The 23115-nt window shown below is 45.3% G+C and overlaps 1 long non-coding RNA gene across 1 annotated transcript in view; it reads left to right on the top strand.

Moving 5' to 3' along the window:
• The window catches only part of LOC138503342 (uncharacterized), a 249913-nt gene extending 227982 nt beyond the window's left edge, over positions 1–21931 (top strand). Inside the window, exons 2-4 of the long non-coding RNA XR_011279621.1 lie at positions 11491–11589; positions 11916–12007; positions 21751–21931. This is a non-coding gene — a long non-coding RNA (uncharacterized lncRNA). The remainder of the gene's footprint in view (positions 1–11490; positions 11590–11915; positions 12008–21750) is intronic.
• The last annotated feature ends 1184 nt before the right edge of the window (positions 21932–23115 follow it).

The raw sequence follows: 23115 nt of genomic DNA, 5'->3' as shown, positions 1-23115 counted from the left end.
TATATATATATATATATATATTTTTTTTTTTTTTTTTTTTTAAATGATTTAGTTTAAACAAACTGTTCATTTGATTTAATAAAAATATATCTCATTCTTAACAGTATGGCAAACATAGTAACATTGAAAAAAGGCAATTTTCTACAATCCGACATTTATGGGGTTTGGATCTTTTGAATAGTCCAGAATGTCTGCAAGAAATTGGACGACTGTGTATATCAATTTCTTGTCCTGGCCTCTTAAGATCTTCAGCCATCTAGAGTCTCCTTCTTCTTGTTGGTCAGAAATCTTGAATAGATCTCCAAATAGGAGTCTCTAGTCAGTGAGGGCAGAGCATGATAAGATGTTTCAGGTGTTTTTTTTTATCCATACAGGATCGACAAAATTGTTCTGTTGTGAGTATTTGTCTAATATTTGCTAGTCTGTCTAGTTGGGGAAAAATGTTTAGACGGATTTTCATGACGGCAGTACGAATGATTGGGTCTGGGAAAAGTAGCAAATATTGCGGGAGTTCATGACTTGCTCGAATGTCAAGTGAGCATTGTAGGTTCATGGAGTTTCTTTGTTTTTCTTCTGATGTTTTAGCCCAATTGTTTTGCTGTATTTTTACCTTAGCGCGTTGATGCCGGTTGGTGAGAATTTCTATAGTGATGTCTTCATTTGCCATTTGTTGGAATATGGTGACTTTCCATGTTTTCAGCAGAGTGTTATTCATGGCGTACGGGGGATCTTATAAAATTTGAATTGCCGGCATTGGATCTTTGTTTATGAGCTTGAGCAGGAAGTCCATCTGCTTCCACAATACAATTGAGGAAAGAGATTGTAGTGCCACTTCAAACCGTATTCTGACAATGGGATAACTTTTTGGGAGATTCAGAAGGCAGCTTCAATGGTTTGCCAGTTTATCTGGGTTGCTGTGATCATCACATCGCTCCCGTAAGTGATGATGGGGATAACCTTTTGACGATAGAACGCCAGGATAGGTTTTAAAGAGAATTTTCCATAGCGTCTATGTAGCATCACTCCTTGTCTGGCTAGCCTTAGAATCTTGCCTTCCAGCGAAGTCACCCAAGCTGTTTCAGATTTCTGCTGATTAATTAGTACACCAAGTTATTTGAAAGTTGCTTGGTTAGCGTCATGATTTTTTTTTTTTTTACATTGATCTGGAAATCATTGACATTCATGTATGTCTCTGTCATACGCAAGTTTTCTTGAAGACCTGATGGAGTTTTATCCAGTAATACAATGTCGTCTGCATACATGAGGTATGCTATTGGACGGGAATTGACTTTTGCCGGATTAAGTGCATCATGTTTGATGTAGGTGAGGTAGTCAGTGTAGAGGTTATACAAGGTTGCAGCGAGGGGGCATCCCTGTTTTAGTCTGTTAAATGTTCTTATTTTATCTGTGGTGATTCCTTCTTTTGTTAATCTAATCTTGACAGAGGTGTTGGAGTAGAGCAGCTTGATGGGTTCGCTGATCTCCAGGGGACATTTCCATTTTGCAAGTTTTTGCCAAAGTGTGTTCCTATTTATGGCATCAAACGCCATATGGAGATCTATGAAAGCAGCATGTACTTGGGAGTTGTTTCTTAGGGCATTGTGCTTTATTAGATTAAGTATCAGGAGGTTCACATTTGTGCCCACGTTTGCGTGAAGCTTGTTTGTCGGGTATCGAAGCGGTTTGTTTCTTTGGCCCAAGCAGTCAGTTTTTGAAGAAGGTATGTCACAAACAATTTGCCCAAGGGATCTAGGAGAGCAATAGGTCTAAAATTGGCTGGATCGTCTCTATCTCCTTGCTTGGAGATCGGGAATCAGCACTGCTCTAGTCCAAGTAACAGGAATCGATTTTAGTTTGTTGATTAGAGTCAGAATAAGGTCCATTAAGTTCGCCTAAGTCTCCGGAGCCTGTTTCAGGATGCCGTTGGACAGGCAGTCAGGGCCAGGAGCTCGAGAGGCGTTTAATTTTTTAATCATCTCCAAGAAAAGATATTTGTCCCAAAGAATGGTCCATTGCTTTGAGATTGATGTTTCTGGTGAGTTTTCTTCTTGGCAGCGGGATTTGTACAGGTTAGAGAAATGTGAAATCCATTTTTGTTCCGAGATATTGGAAACCATCAATTGTTCTGGCGTTGTGGTTTAGCAGATTCCACAAATTCCTCAAGTTCTTGAGCTTTGAAAGCATAGTTTCAGCATCTGTTTGTTGCAGAGTCATCGCATGGATTTTTTTCCAATTTCTGAAAGCTTGTTTTGCTTTTTTCATCTTTTGCAGATTTTCAGGGGTGAAATTCTTCCTCCATTTTCAGAGGTTTTGCCGAAGAGTTTTCTTTGCATTTACCAGCTCTGGATTATAGTAATGCAGATGGGCCGACTTTTCTGCTGTGGTGTCAGTGATCTGGAAAGGGATCAATATCCAGTCATAGTTTAACTTTTCTTCGTCTGGAATGTTTGTTTGGGAGAATATCTGCGGCAGGAAGGCTTGATGTTTTAGGCTGAGTCTGGTAGTTCCTGTAAGTTCCAACGTTGGAGCTGGAATTATCGTGTTCTGCTCGCACATTTCAGCACCACACAGCACAAGCATAGAATGATCGCTCTTGATAGAGGGGAGGATTTTATATTCGAGTATCAGGTTGTTCAATGATGGAGATAAATAAATATAATCGATGATTGCCGTTGTGTTTCTACAAGACCAGGTGGGAATCGGCGATTTGTGTTCATCACAGGGGTGGCTTGTTAAAATAAAGTTTCTCATGGTTGTTTCTTTAGACCAGCGGAGAGCTCTGACAGTTGGAAGCATAGTGATGGATGTTAAGGTCCCCACAGATGATGAAATCGATGTTAGGAAATTTCACACTAAGTTTATCAATGGTCAGAAAAACACTGTCCAGGAAGTTGTCATTTATTGCCGCTGGATTCCAATACACATTTATGATTGCAATCAATCTGGGAATCGGGCTGTTCAGTTGGATTTGATGAGCCGTTTTGGTAGGTTTACAAATCTTGATCAATCTGAGTTGTGTCCATGGGTTGATATTTTCTGTTTCAAGAAGGTTCCATGTTGGGGTGATTTTTAATCAGCGTCAGTAGACCAGAGGACGCACGCCCTCAGGAGCTTTGCAGGGCAGGTTTGAGCACAGTTATGAACCCGTTGCAGGTCGGCGGTTTGGTGAGCCACGTCTCTTGGAGGCATATAGCTTGACAGGATTCAAGTTTAGGAGCTGGTGAGTCAAACAGATGGGAGTGGCCTCTCGTGTTCCATGAGCACAGTATCCAACTATGGGTCCTTAATGAGGCTGATGGTTATGAGTGGTATACCGGCTCGTTAAGTTGGGATGGAAAATCATCTTCATACTCTCGCCAAAAAGGAGACTCCGAGTATATCTGGCTGTCAGAACGATGAACATTCGGTCTAGAGGTTACTCGGTCTCTATCTAAAGAGTTCCTGTTGTTCATTGTTCTCAGCGATCTGTCGTGTTGTCTCCGTCTGCAATCGTCAAGAGCCGCTGCAGGTAACATAGCTGGCAACTTCAATTCCTGAGGAGCTTCTGTTTTCCCTAATGTAGGTGAGCGTGCAAAGCCCAGTGATAGTAACGGTGCAGTCATCTGTGTAATTCGATTCATTGTATCTTTCGTGTATAGTTCGATCTGAATCTTGTCTAGCGATTTATTGTCCAGAAAGAGTACCATCTTGATTTCTTGCGATTGTATTGATTTCAATTGCTGTATTGCATGAAACAATCTTAGGTTAGTCCTGTTGAGAGTGACAGAATCTCTTCTGTGATCAACACAGGCCATCTGGAGGGTGTAGATCTGTTTTTTCTGCCATGGGTCCACAAACTGAGGTAATCTGTATACATCAGAAATAAAAGGCTTCTGTGTGTAGCCCTCTCGCGGGTGTTGTCCGCCGGATAGCGGGTGAGTTGGTGGATCTGTGATTGTGATCTCGTTTTCTGAAGTCCTTTCAGAATTTTCAGACGTTCTTGTGTCGCTGGAATAGTTTGATGGTGCGTCTGACATTGTTTTGATGTCGCCTGAGTAAAAGGAGGGCAAGTCTGAGGTACTTTCACAGGAAAGGTTTGGCCTGTTGGACCCCTCCCGTGGATCAAAAACGTACTCATCCAGTATTATCAGTACTGATTCATTGGGAGGTGGATTCTCCGGGGGATCCATGTGTATTGTAAGATTGAGGAGATCTTCTATTTGAAGTTCTGGCAATTTTGAACAGCTTTGTGTCGGGCATGGTGGATGGAAATGCGTGGTACTAGACACTATTTTCGGTTCTCTATCTTTTTTCCCGGTTGTTCTAGGGAGTTTGGAGGGCTTATTTGTGTCAGGACGTATGGTCATATTTAGATTTCTTAGAAAGGCTGGAGCTCCCGTTTGTTTAGTGCCCGTTTTTCTTTTGTTTTTAGGTTTAGAGAACTGTTTGGCAAGTGGCATTTCATTGTGTGTTTTGTTATTTGATAAAATGTGGAAAATATCAGTAGGTTTCGTAATGGGTAATGTTTTTTTGGATGACACACTGGGAGATTGTGGTTGATCAGGCAAGGGGGCAGTAATAGTATTAGGGTTCTGTGGTCTTGTCGCAGTAGAAGGCATTTCATGGTCCTTCAGCTTCGCTGGTGATGTCGTGTGGGGCTTGGCTAATGGCAGGGGATGTGCCTTCATCAAAGTCATCATTGTTGAAGTGAGGAGGGCTTTTTCTGCCCTGTCTGCTGCTGCCATGTCAAACAATCTTGTTTTCCATTGATGGGAGAGCTCTGCTTAACGATCCAAACGATTTTCTATTGTAGCAAGGAAGGTCTCAAAATAGATCTGTTTGGTATGGATTCATGCCAAAAGAGTTGCTTGGTCTTTGATATTTTCGTTGGCAGCTTCATATAACTAACAGAACGGGATCATGGTTTGCGTGGTAATTGCTAGGAGTATATTTTGGAGCTCGACCATGGTGGTTGGGATCCTTTTGATGGTGTTGTTCATCAGGGGTTTCACATTGACATTTATTGATTGTAAATTGATCCTCCTGTATGGTTCGAGGAGACTGTCTTTCTCTTGTTACTCTCAGGGTGAGTGGAGCAAGAGGGGTCGTCTTCTTCGTGCTCAAACTTGAATTTCTTTATTGTTGGCTCCCAGGTACTAAATGATGACTGTTCATTCAAGGCTTTATTTGATGGATACTTGGCAAGGGGATGGGGAATTCTTAGGGCCGGCGTCGATGTAGATGGAAAGTCATGTAATCGATTGAAGTGTAAGTCTCCAAATATTTTCTTCTTTTTTTCAATATTGGTCATGAGTGACTCAATTTCAGTGATATCTAGAGATAGTCGCGCCGCCCTAGTGTTGGATTGATATACACCGCTTGGCTTTGTGGTTTTTTGAGGGCTTCTCATAGAGTAGGACTTGAGCCATCTCAGTTTGGCTTGTTTGGCTTTTTCTTTTTTAGACCATTCCAAGCGTTGGCTCTTGTCTACTTCAATTGTTTTGTCTTTTAGAGCTTTGACAGTTATTGTCTTAGATAAAAGGGCCAGGTTAGATTCTGTAGCCTGCTCTGTCTGTTGAGTGCCTTGTGAAGTCTTGGACGGCAGCTCTATTGCCAAATCTCCTCATATTTTTATGTCATCTGTTTTTTTGGCATCGGCATTCGGAGAGAGGGGTGAGGGGGTCAGCAGTGGTAAGATTCACAGAGTTGCTCAGAGTCTACAGAGTTTATGGCACTGAGCAGAGAGGGAGCAACTTGGTTCAGATCATAGTTTCCAGGCTGGGAGATCTTCTGTCTCACTGCTTCAGAGACATTGAGTTCACTGTTCAAAGGTTCAGGGCCGTCGATTGGGAGAAGGTGAGTAGTAATATCTTCCGTTTCTTGAGTGAGATCCGGTCTCGGTGGAGTTAGTATTGTTGAAGTGGGAGTAGCCATCTCATCCATTATGGGCGGCTGTTGTGTAGGCTGTTAGATGTTCGCTTGCAGATATTCCTTTTTGTGAGAGGACTTGGAAAGAGCTTGCTCTATCGTAGATTGAAAAGAGGAATCAGAGACAATTGGGAGATTTTTTTTTTATCGCGTTTCCCTCGTTGTCTGGTTCTAGGACCGGGTTTGTTTGTAGGAGTGAATTCTTGCCCAGTAAAGGACGAGTTTATCCGAGATGTCATCTTGGTAATTACTCTCAGAGACAATATTTCAATGAAGTGTCACCAATGTATTCTGTCGGGATATAGAAAAGTTCAGAGGGTTACGACGCACAGGCTCAGGGGGGCGGGAGAACTCCAGTCTCCCTGGCCAAGCTTGTTTCCGACTAGCGTTCTCAATTAGGGATCCTTGATTATATGCGAATTCAGTATGTGCAACACAATTCGAAAGACAGTCTTAAGCGGATGGCCTCACACGAGTAAGAAGTGGGGGGGTATGAGTCACGCGTCAGTCAGGGTCAAAGGGGCAAGCCCCCGCAGTCTCCTGGACGCGACGCTAAACAGATGGGTCAATCTTGCGCAGTGCCCAGAGGTAGTGGTAAAGTCAGGCTCAGCGAGGCACACGAGCACTAAAGATGATTGGAGTGGGAGTCACGCGTCAGTTAGGATCAAAGGGGTGAGCCCCCGCAGTCTCCTAAACACAACGCTTGGCGAGGGGCTCAGAGTTGCCTCAGGGTTTGTTGCCGCAGCTGGACAAGATGATAGGGACTCGCAGCAGTCTCTGCAGGGGGCTGGCGCTGTGAGGAGCACAGCAGGAGGCCGGGCGGCACAGCAGCACTACGAAGGATGAGGGAGATGGTATGCGAGTGTGGCGAGAAAGCTCGAGCAGATTGGATAAAAATCAACCTGCGTCCAACTCCTGAATGTCAGGTCTCTTTAGAGTTTAGGTTACTGTGATAATCCAGACTTCACAGTGCCCAACTAAAATGCCTATCAGTAATAAGCACTGATAAGCAGACAAACAAACGCGCAGTGCTGATAATCACTGGATACAACCAGTCAAATGAGGAAAACACATGTGATTATGCTGACATATTCAAGCTACGTCCGCATCTACTTCGGGGTTTGGCCCACGTGAGCAACTTGGCGACAGAAGCACAGCAGCAGACCCCTTAGTGCACCAAACTTTCTCTCAGGCACCCTACTCACCGCATTGGCCGCTGCCTCAGCAGCTTGCAGCCTTACAACCCCATACGGAGCGTATGCAGGATTTCTCTGCTCAGCTGGCTAGGCAGGGCAGGGCCTGGCAGCAGTCTCTGCCCAGCACTCCTCAAGGGGCCTTAAAGGCCTTAAAGGTGCTCAAGGGTCCAGGTGTTCTTTCGATTTTACGGCTCCTGAGTTCCACAGTATCTCGCTTCTCGTTTCTCATACACACTAGAGGAAAGGACCTAGGAGCAGGGAAACGACGAGTCAAGCCGCGCTGTAGAGTGTATCACAGAACGCGAGAACACACAGCCGCTTCAGACTGCCATTTTTATTTTTTATTGCGTATTTATAATGCGCTTATTCATCTCGGAGAAGTAGCAGGTATATTTAATGATAAGGAAATGTTTAATTACATTGAGCTCATACACAGGTGTTTCACAGCGCGGCAAGGGAGGGGAACGGGGGAGAACAAAACAATGATGAGTTTGTTTTTCCTATTTTGATCTTAGTTGCACCAACAGCAGATCTTTCTGTGTCTTCTTGTCTGGTATCCCCATCCTCGGCTCCACCCACCCCCAAACAGAAGTGGTCTATGGCCGTGCCGCACATGCCGAGGGAATTTCAGGGCAGATTTGGCTGCCGCCATCTTCACCCTTATCCAGTGGTGGAAATTGAAAACATTTGGTGGGGGGTCCCACAAGGGACGGGTGGAGGTGGAGTTGAAGGGGCGGTGCCCAAAGAGGCGCGGTTTGGACAGGTGGAGCTGGCAGTTGACCTCCGATCAAAGGAAATGTCCAAAATAATAGTTTAAAACGGCGCAATTTCTTTCATGCTGTTTCTTTTCCAAACTATACATTTATTCCACTTTAAACCACTTCATGGCACTGGTGATGAGTTACTTCACTATGCAGATAATAGTTTTGACCAGTGTTGCTGAGTACATATCCGTTAAAATGCACAATTTGCATTCCATTTTATAAAAAAACACCCCCCCTTGGGTACTATTCAAACATGGTCCGAAAAGGAATGAATTGCCGTTTACAACTATGGGCCACTTTTTCATTGGTGCCCGAGACAATTTTATGGCCCAGTCCGACCTGCACTTGTACAAGGGAGCAAACCGTACCAGCCATATGTGCACCTAAACTACCACCAGCAATGTTAGTCTACACTGTGATCTGAGCTCATACAGAGGATTATTTTAAGCAGACTGTTAAAGAATCATTAAAAAGAGCAATTACTCTAGCTAATGGTGAAAGAGCAGATAATCTGTGGGGAAATCCTGGTTTAAACCGACAGATTGTCCTGCAACCTCATTCTTAAAACCTGCTGATTTCTGTAAGCCATAAGCAACATTTTCTTTTACTTGAACCACACCCGGCACAGCTCCTGCAGCTCCCCCTGAAAGCCGTTGGGTGGCTGCATCGTGTGGGATAGTTTCAATGATAATAGGGGTATTTATTTATTCATGCAATGTTTGACGGCTACCTGTATATTTATTTTTTTATGCAATGTTTGTCGGATACAGGTATCCGACAAACATTGCATAAATAAATGAATAATCCGGGTCCATGTATGCGACAAACATTGCATAAATAAACTGGGTCGTGGCTGAGGACTGTAACTTCCTTTGGTGGCCCTGTGCACACTGCACAGGGTCACCAGAGGAAGTTAGTTTGCTTTTCCTGCAGCTGTGACCTGTATCAAAGTCCTGCTGTGTACACGTAGGGGGCAGAGCCATCGGAGAGCTCATGGCGGCAATGAGCTGCTCCGCCCCCCCTACTCTGTGCCGCCGTGGGCGCTTTTTTTTTCCAAGTAACCCAGCGCAGAGCATGGGTTTGGGGTTTGCGGCGGCTGACTGTGGCCGGATCCCGCAATCCAGCTACACATCTGGTGCCGGATCTCTGATTCGACGAGAGCCGGCCCAATGACCAGTGCTGCCGTTATCTGCGCAACACGGCTTTCACTGTTATAACGGCAATGAGCTCACTACGACAGCATGCAGTTCCCTTGGTATGATTTCTGTAACTTTACTGCCTTTACGAGGTGAGGGGTTATGAACATTGCAGGGAGATGTGCCTGACTTTACCGCTCAGTGCTGCCAGGCAGTGCATTGAGCTGTACCGGCCAGAGTCTGTACCACAAGATGTCTCTTGACCTCTAGGACAGACTTCCTTCATTTCCCTGCAACTTCCTTGATTTACCTGCGTTGTCTCACTGACTAGGTGCCTGCATGTTGCTTTGCTAGTATACAGTGAAAATGCAAACTCCTATGTAGTCCTGCCAGCAAGATAACCATGAGTATTTAGCCCTAACAAATAGCCATACTGTAGGCAGAGGTCTTCAATCTGTGGGGCGTGTGATCCAGGACAGCGAGAAAAGAGAAAATACATGCTCAGTCAGTGCAACGTGATGAGGGCACAGGAAATAAATGCAGCCTGGACGTGCTCTTTCCTGAATTTGGATCGCGTGTCCACGCTGCGTTGTTGCTTCCTGCTGGTGACGCCAGCCTTTTATTGCCTGGTAAGGGATGCCGCTTCTCGCCTCAGACCGCGACACCACAGTTGGACGGAGTGCCGGGAAGCAAGCGTTTCAGGCCTTTGTCGGTCCCTCTGCTTCCCTCTCCCCCCTTTGGACCCACGAAGACTAACGCGTGGGGAAAGGTGAGCAGGGGGGCTGGATCACTGCAATGCTGGTTCCCCCTGTGCCCCTCTCCCTTTGTGCCCCTACCTTGCTTGGCCATGGGGGAAGAAGAGGCGAGCGGCGACGGAAGCACGCATTGCCAGTGTTGTATGATATCCAGCTCCCCCACAGCAGATTGCTGGGCTTTCCAGCAATCTGCTGTGGGGTAGCCAGATATCGTACAACACTGATCCCCCCTGCTTTGGCTGTCCCTCTGTCTCATTACCCCTCTGGTCCATGGGACAGAGCTGGCCGGGTCCGAGATCCGGCATCAGATGTCTGGCCGGATCTCGGGACCTGGCCTGCCTCAGCCATGACCAGGCTTTATCAAGCCCCCAGCTTTGCAGAGGGAAGCTGGGGGCTTGGTGACCTAATCTAAGCAGGGCTCCTTTTCCCAGCCGTCACTCGTGCATTTCCTGGCTCTGTTTGCTCATCCCGTTTGTTTTTTCTGTCCTGAAAGGGACACCATGGAAATCAATGGGCCATGAACATCACTGTGGCGGGGAGGGGTGTGGTCACTGTTGAAAGCAGGCATTCTACCTGCTGGACACATTATTGTTCAAATGTGCTTTACATTCAAAGGAAAAAAGTAATTTCCAAACTCAAAAACGCTGCTGAAACTTGCGTTCACTGGTTTTCTTTGAGATGCAGGTTTTTTTTTTTTTTCTCTGAGCACCACTCAATACAATTTGTGTGCCCCTTGCTTTGTGTTTTATCACAGGTTATATTCATAAAGATGTTATGTTTACAAATAAATGCTTCCATTGTGCTAACAGCAGTTATTAGGAAATTAAACAGGGTTCATGGGTGCCAAACTGAGGCAGAAATACCCCAACCCATCCCTTGGCCAAACACATTTCATAGCACTTCCCTTTTTTTAGCTGTAATTGCAAAACGCCCTATCGATAACAGGTTTTGCATTTTTTTTTTTGTTTTTATTGTTTTGGTTAAATTCAACCTTAAACACAGTCTCAGCAATGGTCTGTCAACCTGCTGAGCTATCCTGGGAGCCATCTACTATAGAGCAAGTCTATGCATCCCATGATATACTAAAATCACTGCATTACCAACAGTACATTGGTCGCACCGCTGCCATAGAAGTGATTTAAAGTGGAATTCATGTATATCATCCTGCTGTGGGTGCCAGGCCTTTGCCTGCATGTGGCACCATATGTTGCAGAGAAGCCTGGGGCCCTCCTGTCTGGCATGGCAGCCGCCACCGTCTGCTGCTACGTCAGCGCTGCCACCTAACTGCAGTATAAGCTACATGGCTATTACTCAATGTTTCCGAAAGTTGGCTCGGTGAGTTAAGAACTACTGTGTCGTATTCTATGTAAGATATGTAGATTAATGCACGCTGGACTACACAACTGTTAAGGGTAACCTATAACAAACTGATGCTCTTTCTCTCGCTCGCTCTATTATTTTGTTTCGTCTCTGTGACTGTGTATGAGTCACGTTTCCAGGTATGTGCTTTTGACTGTTCTCTCTACCAGCTGGGGTGGACTGGCCTATAGGGAACTTTTGGAGATTTCCCAGGTGGACCATGCACCCTAGGTCCCTTTTGTGTGCGGGGGAGGATGTGTGCCGACTGGCAGAGTGTAGTGCGCACATATTGGTACGGTCAATCTGGTACGTTTTATATTTTTATTTTTTATTTTTTTTTATTTACTTTTTTATTGTACCTTTTCAATTGCAGGAACACAAATTGGCTTAATCATCCCATCTTGGACAGCAAAGTCCCCAGCAGCAATGGCACCATAAAAAATCCTGACATCTGTATTAGGAGTTTCCGACGGTAAGAATGTCTTTTTTTCAAACAACTGTATTTTGCTGTGGGTGATGGTGGGGTAATTTTAAAGGTATAGTAGGAGTCACAATCGGGGATTTCAAACCTATTTTTGAGGCTGTTCCTTTCTCATGTCCAGTTCAGGGGGGTACTGAAAGTTTCACGTCTCATGTGGGAGTTGCATTTACAGTGCACTGTGTACTCTCTCCTGGTTTCCCAGCATTACGTCCTGCTTACTAGCTGATGCCTAACACCCAAGAGCTGGTTTTAACCCCTGCTCATTTTTGAAGTCTCAAGTAGACCCATGTATCCTTGACTAACTGTTTTCATTGCAGCAGCATCGCTCCACGCGTCGGTGTGTCAACCTAACCACCTGTGTCCCAGCAAGAAAAATCCAATGAAGCCCTTGACCCAGTCACGCAGGCAAGTAAGGATTTCTTCTCCCTATGTAATATTGGTTGAGTAGAAGTGCTGAAGGTTTATATCAGCCCTGTGCAATGTGCATCCAGGTGTGGTTTTCGCCACCCTATGGCCTAGTCCAGGACCACACTTCAACAAAAAATTCAAGCTAGAACTTCACGATCTGAACAGGGAGTCTTCTGAGACTTGTATCAATGTGGTGTTTTTTTTAAAATCCAAGCAGCATTTCTGACCCTTTACTGCTGAGTTTGTTTTTTCCCCAAGCTGTTCGCATGGTTTTGTTTTTTCGCCCCCCCCCAGCGTTTTCACGTGGTTAGCTTTAAATCTTATGTGGTGTTTTGTTAATTTAAATCTTTTAAAGTGTTTTTAATTTTTGAAAACTTTAAATGGTTTTAAAAAAATAATGTGACATCAATTAACGTGGGGGGTTTGCAATGTTTTCAGAGTCGGGCTACTTTTTTAGATAGATCATTGGTACTAAGTGAAGAAAATGTCTTTTTCACTGTACCGATTGGGGGGGGGGGGCTAGGTGTCGCTTTAGAAAGACCGCTCTGTGACCGCTCAGAGCGGTCTTTCTAAATCGAACGATCATACTTGTCAAACCCCTGTCACACATGAGTGCGAGCAGGGGCCGGCAGGCACTGTGAGACCCAGCAGAGTCGTCACAGGAGGCAGATGTGTGTTTTGGACTGTGTGTGCGCATGTGGGTAAGATGCGTGTGTTGGGGGAGGGAAATTGGGGGTTCGGGGGTCCCCGCCTGTTTGACAATTTAATGAGCGGGTGGGGAAGGAGGGGGGCAGTATGTGAATTCCGCACTTTAAAGTCAATACAAAAACGGCCAGGAAAAATCCGTCTTTTTTGTGTTTGGGCTTTAAAATGCAGAAATAAAACATAGAACTGGATAGTTTCCTAGTGCCCAAAGATGGTAGGAATCTCAAGCGAAAAGCAGAAGGAGAGGTGGAAACTGACACGAGAAATGCAAAAACACGGAAATATGTCTCTTTTGCGTTTTGGGTTCACATGGATCACAGTTGCTGACAAGGTAAGCTGCAGTGTGTAGTTTGTGGCACTACATTAGCAAGCCTGAAGCCACACTTAAGGCACATTTGGAAACAAAACCTTAGCAAAAAAGGCCATGGATTTGTTTGTACGGCAGCTACAAGGCATACACAAGCAAAAGACACTGTTAAAACGTGGCCTCAGTACCTGCAAATGCTTTGGAAGCTTCTTACCACATTATCTGGGGGTGGGGGGGAAAGCCCTCTACAGATGCTGAGAGTAATTCTGCCAACAATTCTCACTGTCAACCGGGTAATGCTTAGTGACGGTGCAGCGGAGAAATGCAAAAGTATCTTTGTCTGACACCACAATTTTCCGCCGTATCACTGACCTGTCCTCTTCTATCAGTACAGAATTGATATTGTGCTTGAAATATTGGAGAAATATTTTGTAAACCAATTCAGGGCAGAGAACCTGCATCTATAGTCATTGACATTGTTAACTACTTCCTGAGTTCCCACTGCCTAAAGCGGGAGGCGTGTGTTGGTATTTGCTTGGATGATGCTCCTTCAATGTCTGGTGCTAGAACTGGGTTAAAAGCAAAAGTGTGGATAGTAGCTTCGCATATATTGTGGACACACACACTGCATGAGTCCCGGGAAGCTTTGCCTGTGCGCAATATGGGGAATGGACTCTGAGATGCTGGCTTTTTTTGTAAAGATTGTGCATTTTATTAAGATGCACCGCACAAGAGCCCCTCTGTTTGGCACATTATGTGCAGAAATGGGAGCTGAAGATGATGCTTTGTTTCACACGCAGGTCAGGTTGCTCTCCAGGGGGAAAGGTTTTATATTGTGTTTAGGAACTCTGGAACAAAGTGAGACGCTTTCTCTTGGGTTTAGACCAGATGAAAGAAGAGTCTCTGTGTGATTCACACTGGCTTGTACTGTTAGCTTACTATGGTGACCTCTTTGAAAAGCTACATTTTCTAAACCTCTCCCTGCAAGGCACAGAAAAGAAACCACATCATTGGCCATGAACGCAAAAATGTCAACATTTAAGAAGTTGGAGCTTTGGAGGAGGAGGGTTAATGTCCGCATTCCGACGCGTTTCATCATTAGCAGATGCTCTTGAGGAGGTGGAGTATGATCTTTTCATGTGTTGCTGAACTAATGGGAAACCATCTCAGAACCACTCTCAAAAGTACTTTCCAGAGGACAATTGTAGTATCAATGACTGAGTGGTTCAGCCTTTCCTATCGGACGTAGGGGCCCGCCCACCTCCCAATACACCTCCAGGAGGAACTAATGGAACTTCAAAGTGACCGCCTACTGGAGAGTCAATTAAAAAAATTGTCCTTGGTGGATTTTGGCAAAATGCAGTTTCCTCCTTTTATCCAAATGCAGTCAATGCACTGTTACCTTTCAGCACCTCGTACCTTTGCAAGATTGGATTTTCAACTTTTGCAGCCCATAAGACTAAACACCGGTCAAAGCTGGAAGGAAGCCAACCACAGGTTATTGCAAAAATTGAACCCAATAGTGATGGCTGGCTGCTGAAAGGCAGGCCCACCCTTCACACTAGCTCTCCAGTATGCCACTTTCCAACTTGCAAGTGACTGCATTGATAGTAATCAAGTTTTTGTACTTAAGTATGTCCTACGTTACTCTTTGAAATAAATATCCAACGCTACTTTTAGTCACGTCCCCTGTAGCAAAAAATTCAGAATGCTGCATTTGCAAATATTTGCCCTCTAATTAATTTGAGTTATTGCAAGTGATGATTTTGAAAGAATGTTTTTTGGCACCCACACCTCTATTTGGCACCCTTCTACACCAGATAAACATTTTGGAGTCCATGTGGATAGAGGGGCCCAAGCCAGGTACCCTTTTTCTTAGGGAGGGCTTGGGGGTCAAATAAGTTTGAAGACCACAAGACCACTTCCTGTAGAGTTACTATCTTGTTATCAAGAAAATGTTTTTTTTAAAAAAAGGGCAAAAAACCTAATTGCTATCTTGCTGGCACTGCTATATGTTAACATACATTTTGATTGCTAGTTTGGATGAGCACTCCTCCCTGGTCCCTAGGGGACAGTGCATCTGTGGGCTTAAACGGCAGAAGCTTAATGTACTAAACAAACATTTGCAAAATCCCTGGTTGCTTTAAAGTGGTCCATTATCCACGTGCTTGCTGTGCCCTTGTGTGCAACGTTGCTATGTTTCCGGTACGGTGCATTTACAACTCGTACACATGACCGCACATCAGTGGGTAGGAGCGAAATCATTCCGGTGCTTTACTGGGAAGGAAAGAGTTGCACAGACCAAGTGATACTTAAGATTTGACTCTTGTCGTCTGCTTAAGAACATTGCAGTGTCGCCAGTGCTCCAGATAAGATTTTGAGGTGAGAGAATTTTACGCGTGCTTTTTTAGATTAGAGAGTAAATGCAATTTCAAGAGAGTATAAATGAGTTTTCTCCTCTGCAAGAGAGTAAAACGTATCCAACACATATACAGCTGTGGTGTGCCCATCCCCAAGTAGGGTGACCAGACATCCCGGAATTGGGCAATCATTTTCATTATTGTTTAAAAGCCCTATACTGGTTTTGATGGGGGTGACCACTGGCAGCATCCCAGCTGTCACTGCTGGAAGAGTAAATCTTCACATCTCGATGCACAATGCTCATTTACCAACAAGTCCACATAACCGTTCAAAATTAAATAAACATTAGACTAGCTTGGTAGTTTTACATTAAAATGAACACTTAAACTAGGTCTCTTATGTCCCATTGTGAGCTCGAACACCTGTCACATGAATTAACTCATTGTGCCACAGAGGCTGCTCGAGAATTGGTTTTATAGCAATCAAAGCAAAAGTTCCTTTGTTTTTAACATGCTTGTCACTACAAATCAGCGGAGTTTACATCCAGCGGAATGTGTTGTATTCCTCACCCAACTGCTAAAGTTCTGTCATGACAGCCACTGTCAAATTGCAGTGCTACTTTTATGTTGGTGGCCTGCCCTGTGTTTTATATCTTGAAAATGTTGTCACCCTACCACCAAATCATAAAATCCATTTGAGGAACCGTAGCCATCTAACACAAACATAAAGGAAGGTAAACGTGTTCTAAGAAGTCTACGAAGTTTGATTTTCAAGTCAAGCCGCAAATTTAGGAAATGTCAACTATTGCTTTCAAGTACATTTCAAGTTTGTCTCTGTGATAAACGGTGGGTGGGAACGGATGGACAGTGCCAGCATGTGGACATTGCCCAGAGTGAAGTCTTTTGACTGAAACTGAAATAGAGCAACAACATTTCGGAGGCGCTAATAACTTCAATGGTTGTGGGGGGGTGGATAGAAAGCCAAATATGAAGGGGACAGAAAAAAAAAGCGTAAATTAGTCCGAGACGAAGGGTTACACACAACGCGATAGACATTGCTTAGGGTAGGTAAGGGTGCATGCTTTATTGTGTTGCTCGCTTGCTATGGTACACCCCTTTTTGGTGCCGCCGATTCGGCGCAGGCCGGTTTGTTGCGACTGCTTTGGCGCAGCGGGCAGTTCGGCGCGCCTCTTTTGGCGCAGAAGCCTTTCTGGCGCTGTCGATTTGGCGCGAGGGACGTTTGGACGTGGCTGACTTTGCAGCCACTTCTAAACTCCCTCGCGCCAACTTCAAAAGAATTATTTTCAAATGCAGCACGTTGGCAGGAAATGTTATCATGTTGCATTTGAAAAGAATTTTGGGTGTGGGTTGAGCTCCTGGGTACAGAGCAGGGGCAGTCTAGTGAAGAGAGCTCTTGTCTATAGAACGGAACGGTCTAATGCCCAACGCTCAAGCCCATATAGAGAAGCCTAGTGCAAGAGCTCCAGCCCACGGGGTGTAGGCGCTACATAATGCAGGGAGTTCCTGCTTTAGAGCAGGGAAGTTGAATGTCATGTTATTTTGCACTTATATAGCGCCTTATATACCATCGGAATGGTCTGAAGGCGCTGGTAGGTTGAACGCCCTTGGGAACTGAAGTTCAGATCAGTAGAGAGAGTAAAGAGAGTCAAAAGGTGCATGTGAGCACCGGGTATGTGTGCAGCTTGTGCTGTATTCGTGTAACAGCTGCTTCTTAGCAGTAGGTGTGGTGGTTGAGAGATCAGGAGTATGTGTTCGTTCTGGCAGGATTTATCCAGACCGGATGAGGCTGCGTTAGGCCTGAGGAGAACGCCTGGCTGGGGGGTGTGTAACCAGCAGTGTTTACTCAGAATGATGTGGAGTGAGCGGCGGCTGTTGGTATGAGAACAGTTATAACGAATGGTGTCATAGTATCTCTGTGTTTCAGTTGAGTGGTGATGTAAAGGAGAGAGTAAGCGTGGTGGTGTGATATGATGGATTATATGCTCTTTCAAACGTTCTCTGCTTTCCAAACCATACTATATACGTCATGCAATTTTATGCGCTCCAGTCCGTTCCATGCACTCGTATCCACCCCAGTCTGCTCCATACACTCCGGTCCGCTCCACGCACTCATGCATTGAGCCCGCCCTGCGTGCTCCAGTCCGCCCCGCGCGCTCTTGTCTGCCCCACGCATGCGCTCTTGTCTGCCCCTACGCATGCACTCCTGTCTGCCCATGCTCTACGCATGCACAAAGCTCAGGACTAAACGGAGTAGTCTAACGCAGTAGTTTCTGTCTCTAGAGCAGAGGTCTTCAAACTGTGGGGCGCGGCTGCATCCCAGGGGGGGGGGGTGCCAGAGCCCAGCATGAAATGTTTGTTGTTTTTTTTTTTTTTTTTTAAAGATTGGAGGAAATGGGCAGGGCCGGCACAAATGGCCAGACTGGACCATAAAACTGTCTCAGGCACCAATGAAAAAGCACCCGCAGTTGCAAATGGATATTCATTCCTTAAGTCACAGACTGTTTGAATAGTACCCAAAGGGGTGTTTTTGGTTAAAATGTAAGCAAAGTGTGATATTTTATGCAGGAGCAGGGGAGCCAGCCCAGTGAAACACTGAGCACTCCCTCAGCTGCTTTTTCCAGCTGAGGGGGTGCTCCTGGGCTGGCAGAACTGTCAAAGGGAAACACAGTTTCCCTTTGACAGTTCAGTTCCCCAGGTGCACATTCTCACTGAGGCATGCAAGGCTGGGGCCGTTTTGCTTCGCCAGCCTTGCATAGCTCATTGGAAATGCCGGCTGGGGCACTGCATGTCTGTATGTGTGAGGGGGAGATCCTGCGCTTACTCGCACATACATACAGACAGAGCAACCTGGAGCATTTCAGCACCTACGCGCAGGCCCCTGCAGAAGGTACATTTGTGTTAATTTATTTTTTATTTAAATATGTGTCTGGATGCGTATATGCTTGTGTTATGAGTGAGTGTATGGTGATGGGTGCTTGTATGAATGATAGAGTGATTGCTGTGTGAATGTGTGTTTGTTTGTTTTGGTCCGTTGAGCTGATTTTGGCGTTTGGCGAGTGGGGGGTACAGGAGGTAAGGAGGGTTGCACAACAAAGGCATTTTAAAAATGCCTTTGTTGCACAATCCCTCTACCCACCTGCCAAAATCAGCTCTCCTTCTGAGGCGCTGTGGAGCCCAGGGGACAGGCATGGTATTTTCTTTACTGGATATCGTTCATAGATGTCCAGTCAAAAATACCATGCTTTCCCCCTTGGCACCCCAGTTCCAGTTGCAAATTGTTTGGCTTTTTTACCAATTTTCTTTTAAAGTATGCTCTAAAATGCAACATTTTAACACATTATTCAAAAAAATATTCATGGGGGACCCCTCCCCCCAAACCCCTTTTGATTGGTTCAGGCTCCCTCATTGCGCTCGGTCGATATGGCATTTTTGTGGGAAATATGTATGCCCCTCCACATAAAAAATACACCATCTCCCACTGGCCCTCGGACTGTGTTGAGAACGGGGTGGGGGGGGGAGCTCAGGGACTGTGGTGGAAGCAGGTTGGGCAGGAGCACTGGGATAGTGGTGGGAGCAGGGTGGGGAGAGCCCAGGGTCTGTGATGGGGAGGGGAGAGCCCAGGGACTGGGTAGGAGTGGGAAGAGGGAGCCCAGGGACTGTGATAGGAGCAGGTGGGGGAGCCCACGGACTATACTGGGAGTAGGTTGCGATGACGGCGCGTAATAGTTCATAGCCATTTGTACATATGTCCATTTCACATTTTTGGGGGGGCCCGGCCTCCCCAGATTTTGCTCGGGGGGGCCCAGGCCAAAAAAGTTTGAAGACCACTGCTCTAGAGGGATGCAGTCTAATGGAGCCGTCTAATGCACAAAGCTCAGGCCCACAAAGAGCAGTCTAATGTATGAGCTCCTGTCCTTGGGTTGTAGGCGCTAGATAGTTGAGAGAGCTCCTGTCTACAGAGCAAGACAGTCTAATGCACAACGCTCAGGCACACAGAGGTCTAATGCAAGCGCCCCTGTTTATAGAGCAGAACAGTCTGACAGAGCAGTCTAATGCACAACGCTCAGGCCCGTGGAGAGCAGTCTAATGCAAGAGCGCCTATCTGTGGGGCGTAGGCGCTACATAGTGCAAGGTGCTCCTGCCCATGGGCTTTATGCAGGGCATATTGCAGGGAGCTCCTCTCTACAGGGCAGGCTGAAAGTAGTGGTGAAAAGTATGTTTTTTTTTATGAATAAATAAAGCGTACATGGTACGCAGTATGAAATGAAATCCTCCGTATTGGCCATAATTGCATGCGTTAAAAGGCACGATACGCAGCTTATCTAGAGGGCTGAGTGTCGCATAGCCCCTGTGAGAATGTGTCTCTTGTATATAGAGGGCACAATGCTTGTAATTTTCAATAAGTTGCCCAGACAGCTGCATGCCAGTGCACAGACAATATTTCCCTTGTGTGGGGATTGTTGATGTGTGGATTGAGCGAAGCGTGTGTGACTTTCGCAGCTTAATTCCGAAGCAGGGTGCCGAGTGATACGTTTTGTTTGGCTAGCATGAAGGCTGGTTAAGTTTTGAAGTGTGTGGCAGACTGTTTGAGCCGCTGTTTGGTACAGGGTGTGCTGTACACACCGCCAGGTGTAGTCTCAGGCTGGGGATGGCTGAAACGCCCTGATGAATGAGTTCTTTGATTCCTTCGTTCCTCCTTCTGGTGGCACATGGTGCTTTGGCCTTAGATTTGCTGTTGTAATTCGGCGCACAGAGAATGGTTGCAGATATTGGCCATCCAAGCTCTCATGAAGAAGGGAGAGAAAAAGACTCTAACCAACAGTGGACAGATGCCCCCCATCTATTTATTTCTCTTAGCAATGCTTGCAACCTGATCATTGCTTTCACTTAAGCCATTGAACACCAACCAACTTAAAAAAAAAGTGGCATCCATTAATTGTTCAGCAACTGAATTTGCATTAAAGGAGAGTTTCAACGCTCCCCACGCCCCCTCCCCTCCCACCGTTTCAAGCTGGGGAACATGAGATTTGTGTAATGTGAAAAGTGTACAGGGCAGGTACTCTGTGAAGTTCAAGGTCAAAGCTCCCCTAAATAGGTTCTGTAAAGCTGCCCCCCATAAAAAGCGAACTGTCTGGCATTCAAAGACTCATTTTATATTGTAATGCTTTTGAATATTATTTTTTCACTGCTGGAAGTTACAGATGCTATACCCACGAGGCAGAGCTCTTTACGCCATTATTATTTATTTTAAAGGGCACACTTGTTCACCCCCCCTTACCCCCAAGTAAAATAATTTCTGCCCCCCGCCATAAATTCTTATATTTTCTATTAAAAAGTCACCATAATCCTTCAAGCCCCCCACCAACTGGCATCCTTTGGGCCCCCCAGTTTGAAGGCATCTGCCATAAGACACCCTAGCTGTTCAGCATACAGACGCCCCCCTTTTCATGGGTGGGGCGACTCCTTCCCAGTTCCACACAATGACTGTTATACGGATTATGCTGATTGCTTTCAAACCGTTGCCAAGTAGGGGATAAATGCTCCTACTGGCTGCCCCTCTCTGGCTTTAATGCTGTTGCTGCTCCAATGCCCCCACAATGTTCCACACAAATAGTCCATGCCTTCCTGGGATAGGTGCACCCAACCCTCTACGTAATAGGTTATCTACATGGATCCAGCCGTGGTGCATGTGTGAGAAACCATGCCTCTGCAAAGTTTACCCATGGCTTGGTTTTACTGTTTTTGCAGGATTTTTCCACTGCTGAGCGCTGCACTAGTTCAGCTGTAGTGCATAATTTATTGCACCTTAGCGATGCTTATGTGGGGGGGGGGCTTGTGACCCTTCTGGAGGATAGTGCCTGGCTCATATTAGCAAAGGCCTTCCTGCTAAGGTGTAATATTTACTTTTTGTTCCCCCAGTAAAGATCACTTTGGTCATGGGTTCTGTCACTGCATACCCTCCTATTTTCTGTACATGTTGCTGTCTGCACGTTTGGGCTCTCTGTGGTTGATATTTACATTTAAGAAACTGAAACATGTGTTTGTCTTTTAAAGGACACACACAAAATGACTGCAGCATTTTAGGTAAAAGAGCTCTGCACTTAAGACCGTATTGCCTCTCCAGAACACATACCTCTAAATTTGCGAACAGATGCAACTAGTTAAAGCCACAATGGGTGGAAGTCTTGGAGGAAGTTAACCAAGCACCAAGAGACGCTTCACTCATAAATCGGGACACATCAGGCAGGAACATCCATAGCAAGCCCACTATAAATTAATGGTTTTGGGTACAGATCTGGTTCACAAATACTTGGCATATACTAAATTTACATATTTTATTTCTTCTTTCAGACAATAACTCAAATCATCATGGCACTCTTTGATTCAGACAATTCTCTGTGCATTTGAAAGGATGGGGAATTTGAGCCTTTGCAATTCCTGGTGAAGTTAATTGGTTGGAAATTGCTGATACAGGGTATCAATGAAAGTAGAAGAGAAATACATGAGGGAAAGGATTTCATGGAGTCATGCTTTTCTAGTTAGGTAAGCAATGTGTTTTGTTTTTTTTTTTTTTTTTTTTGTTTGTTCATCTATTTGAATGTGGGGGAGGAAGGGTACATCTGACGTCCCTATGTGGAGTTGTTCCCCTTTTTCACACATACAGATGAATGCTACACAATGCCCACCTCATTTACAGCATCTCTTTCCTCTAGAGTAACTATAGATGGTCTACTGATTCTCTTATGTTATTGACGAAGCGCTATGGGTTGAAAGCCCTCTGGGACTGTGTAGTGATACACAAAATTGCAACCTTGCCAATCAGGGCTTTAGATGACAGCATTAGTCGCTGAAAGCCAATAGTGTATTCAAAGTATGTGCTAAAAATGCTGACAGTAGTCTGTTGTAGCACTTCCATTATGCAGTAGTGAGCTACAAGGAATATGCAGGCCTGGTATGAGTGATAGGTCACATTATGCATTGTTGATAGACAGGCAGGGCGAAGGCCCCAGCTCTGTAAGCTAATGGACATTTTTGGAGTGTTTGGAACATTATGGCACCTATATAGCGCTTAGATAGTTAGTCTTAAGCGCTATGAACCCTAAGCTATGAGTACATGCCTTTAAGAGCTTGCAGATGGGGTTAATACATCCCTGCTTCCCTTAGAATATTCTGCCTCACTAACGGTAGCCCTGCATGGCCCCAAGCTAATCTCCTTTTCTCTGGGAAGGCACTGATAAGACATTCCTGAGCTTTCGCGCAGATGGGAGCCAGGGAGGGGCTCAGAAGAAGGAGCAGTGGAAATTAACAGAGTTGGGTTTTTTCCATGAGCCAGCCTATATTTTGCACAGGGAAAGTTCTGGAACTGTGCGTCATGGACGGGCAGCACGAGATTATAAAATATGCATGCTCACATGACTCGGGTGGGAGATCGTCCTGTGGACTTGGTTCGAGCCAGATCAAGTGCCCGGAATTGGAGCTCTGACGGCATCCTTCAGCGCTGTCCTCTGAGCGGGGCTTGTTACAGCTAGCTTATGAGGGCCAGGGTCTCCCAGTGCTGATTGAAGGGGCATAAGACTGTGTTTCTCTATGTTTCTCTATGTTTATCTAAGTTCCATGTTTCTCTATATTTTGCATTTCTCTAGGTTTTATGCTTTGTAATCTTCTCTAACTTGAATCCCAAATGTATATGAAATTCACTGCTTAGAATAAAATACT

This window comes from Ambystoma mexicanum, chromosome 11, assembly GCF_040938575.1.
Source record: "Ambystoma mexicanum isolate Mex_15411 chromosome 11, UKY_AmexF1_1, whole genome shotgun sequence".
Classification (NCBI taxonomy): Eukaryota; Metazoa; Chordata; class Amphibia; order Caudata; family Ambystomatidae; genus Ambystoma; species Ambystoma mexicanum.
Note: the sequence above shows the minus strand (reverse complement) of the source record. Positions and strands in the feature narration are given on the sequence as shown.